The 3,713-nt window shown below is 39.2% G+C and overlaps 1 long non-coding RNA gene across 1 annotated transcript; it reads left to right on the top strand.

Annotated features, from left to right (window-relative positions):
• Positions 1 to 3,021: 3,021 nt before the first annotated feature.
• LOC119423222 lies at positions 3,022 to 3,639 on the top strand. The gene is made up of 3 exons (XR_005187447.1): positions 3,022 to 3,098; positions 3,441 to 3,491; positions 3,562 to 3,639. It is a non-coding gene; the product is annotated as an uncharacterized LOC119423222 (long non-coding RNA).
• The last annotated feature ends 74 nt before the right edge of the window (positions 3,640 to 3,713 follow it).

The raw sequence follows: 3,713 nt of genomic DNA, 5'->3' as shown, positions 1-3,713 counted from the left end.
GTGAAAAGAAATTGTCCATCATTAAACAGGGGTGGAGGCCTTCGTGTTCAACTGCCCCCCTCTTACAATGCTTATTGCTAATATCACTCAGCCCTCTGTGATTAGTAAACAGCCATTAGTGTGCTAATGATCCATCGTTAGGCTGATGGTCCTTCTTGATCATGTGAGCAGCTGGTTTTGGTTGTCAGCAGCAAAACTGGTTGATCCACTCTGAGAATGTGCTATTTATAAGACTGAGCTGAATACAGCACCTCAGACTGAGGCCCTATTTACACAAACACGATGGGGGGAAACGTAGGTTTTTTCCTATGTTAATTAGAGGAAAAGATCCGCGTTGACACAGTCGGATTTTGTGTTTACATGCATCCGGAGGAATCCCCCCCGCCCTTCCGAATCCGTTGTAGTTACCATGCCAGGTCATTAGTTGGCGCTGTGAATTTACCTTCACCTAATGCGCATGCATGCTGCCTCGGCCCGCTCCTTTCCTGTGAGCTAAAATCTAAGCTAGCAACAATTTAACAACAAGTTAAAGCTGGATTTTGGCTGGATTGTGGATAAGAGTCGACAGATTTGAGGCCAAGCAGGACCACTTCATCTAACAGCTCCACACCGGTCGCTGAGTGGCCCAGAACCGAGTTGACAATGTGGAACTTTACTCCGAGATAATCAGTAGCTGATTTACAGCAGGTAAATCAACGTTCTTAATAATGTTTGCTTTTGTTTACTTCGGTTACAAAACAACCAAGTTTTTATTTTTTCCTGAAAGAAGAAGAAGTTGTCTCCCACCAGGGGGACTGGTTCTGAACGAGGCTCAGCCCAGGTGCAGTGCAGGAGGACGTTGAAGAGAGAGATGTTGGATGAACTATTTATTTAAAATTATCCTCATTTCTTTCATTCAATCCATTGAATGTTTTAAGCTGCATTAATCAAAGGAGTGACAGCCTGAACGAGCCAGATGAACAATGTGGGACCAGATTCCAGGATGAAAACAAGAGTCCAGTTCATTAATGCAGTTTACAGTTAACATGTTTTTATGTGTTCAGTTTAATTATCAGTGTTTGTGTGACATACAGTTTGTGGTGTTGAATAAATAAATAAAATAAAAAATTAAACCTGATGTATTCATTTTCAGCTTTAATAACACTCAATATGTTTAGCATCATTGTAATCACATAATTTGAATTACGTAATGTCCAGATAACTTCATTTAGCTCAGAGAGCTTCAATATATATCTTAAACTTAAGATAAATACTGTTTATTTTTATTAAACTTGTTATTTAGCACATTTATATGTTATAGTGCAGCGTAACGTGTGCGCGTGCCACGTTCTATAAACAGCGATATTAGAACTGGATCAGATTGTGTCTCTTCCAACACAGATGTCAGTCACAGCACCTGGAGTCTGACGTAGATTAACTACAAGATTAAAAATATATTCCATCAGTCGTATGATCTGAGTCAGATCATCACAGGTTTCAGTCAGAAAGCACTGTGTTTGCCGCCATGTTGATAGAAATATAGCGTCTGTCTATGCGTGCGCATGTGGTTTAGCACAAAGCCTCAGCGGGAGATGTTTACATTATCAGCGGGCGGTCATCGAAAAACCTCGACTCTGGAAGGTGGATTCAGGAACCTCTGGATTCAAAGAGGGGGGCCACTGGTGTCGTGTAAATGATCAGCAGAACCGCAGAGAGAAAGAGCGGATTCACTCAAAATGTGTGCCGTGTAAACGGCCCCTGAGGAAGCCTTTCGGATGAAAGACAAAACGTTTCTAAATTTTTTTTGTTGTTTTGCTTTGTTTTGTTTTTTTGAATGTCCAGAGGACCAGATTGAATTTTTTTTAGATTTTTCTACCTGGATTATTGAGCATGCATCAGGATTAGTTGAAGCAGATGTAAAATTTTGTTGAACAGAAGTAAAAAGCATAAAAAAACGATGATGAGAAAATGATGGAAAGATGGCTAAAACGATAAGTAGAAAGAAAATGTCAACGGTTCATTAGCATTTAATAGAGAACTGGGGAAATTAGGTGAGCTGGAAGAAACAGGATCAGAACATGGTCAAATACATGGATTTCTTAACCAACAGGCTACAATTTGTGACGAACCAGAACTTCTCCTCCTCCACCATAATCATTAGCACTGGCTCACCTAAGGGCTGTGTTGAGCCCCCACCTGTTCACTTGCTCACATATGACTGTGCACCTACCCATCCAGGCTGTCATATTGTAAAGTTTGCAGACAATACAGCAGTGGTTGGATGCATTACAAACAATGATGAGTCCAGCTACAGGGCAGGAGGTGGAACACCTGGAGAGCTGGTGCAGGAAGAACAACCTCCACATCAATGTGAAGAAGACAATGGAGATGATTGTCGATTTCAAAAGGCGCAAACACCCCCCCCCCCCCCCCACACACACACACACACACACACATACATAGGAGGATCTGCAGTGGAAGTGGTCTCCAGTTACAATTACTTAGGTGTGCACTTGCATGACAACCTCAGCTTGAACCTTAAACCTTGAACTATGATATCACATCTCAGATATGGGTGCAAAGGAATAAATAAGACATTATTGAAATTAGGTAAACATTACAGGTAAATATGACTTTTGTGGCAAATATGAGACTAGAGCATATTTAAATATACAATAGTTGAAAAAAAAACATCCATGGACAAACATTCAACTTACAGTCAGTCTTACTAAAATGAAAGTGAAGTTACATCCTGCTGAAAAATTACAGATAAATTTAAAAAATCATACAGATTTAGTGCATTATCTTAAACAGTAAGTTTGTTTGATAGGACATGTGTTTGTTTTATTTATTCATATATTAGCATCACTCCAATCCACACATTTTACCACTCGGTGGTGGTAATGCACCAAATTGTTGTTTGGCAACCACCAAAGAATCCTGAAGAAGAACACATTTCTGAAGAGAGAGCTAATTAAAGCTGATGAGCTACAGCTGTAAAACTGGGAGAATAGAGTTTTTAAACCTCAATGTTGTCCCCTTCTCACAGTTAGTGTCAAGAACCATGGGAGGCAGTTGGTTCTTGGTAATTTCTCTAGTGGCAGTGTGGCTCAATGAAGGTTTGTATATATTCCCTTTGAATTGTGTAGTGAATTTTAGTTGTTAAAGTTGGGACTTGTGTTTAAAGTGAGGATGGAAAAAAAATAGAATATTTTTACCCATCCAAAGAGTAAGTTTGCAGGAGAAAATGTACATGATTGCTTGGAGATTTTATTTCAAGCATATGGAAAAGTAGTATTTACCAGATATATTAAACGATTTATGTACATTTTATTGACTTCTGATTTTAACAAAATGCTGTTTAACCAACACAAAAAAATGGTAACTGGCCTTGCAAATACAACTGACCTGATGATGATGATGATGATGCAGAATCTTCTGAATAAGTACTTTGCCCACAGGGTCATGTTTGCCAATTGATGCAAAACTAGAATGGGCTGGTCAAAAGGAAGGTAAGTCTTGTTTTAATGTCAATGGTGTGAAATCCTGCCTTAAACTAACAAATGCCTCTTTTCTGTGCAGTGTTGTCAGCCATTGACCAATCTCTGAAACATGGCAATATGTTTCTACAGGCTCTGGATTCAAAGTTGAGCATACTAGCTAAAGGTAAATTACTGGGATGTTGGGTTAAAAACAATTTATTCAATGAACTAGTCAAACACTTGATAAAAATA

This window comes from Nematolebias whitei, chromosome 16 (assembly GCF_014905685.2).
Source record: "Nematolebias whitei isolate Nwh7 chromosome 16, NemWhi1, whole genome shotgun sequence".
NCBI lineage: Eukaryota > Metazoa > Chordata > Actinopteri > Cyprinodontiformes > Rivulidae > Nematolebias > Nematolebias whitei.
Note: the sequence above shows the minus strand (reverse complement) of the source record. Positions and strands in the feature narration are given on the sequence as shown.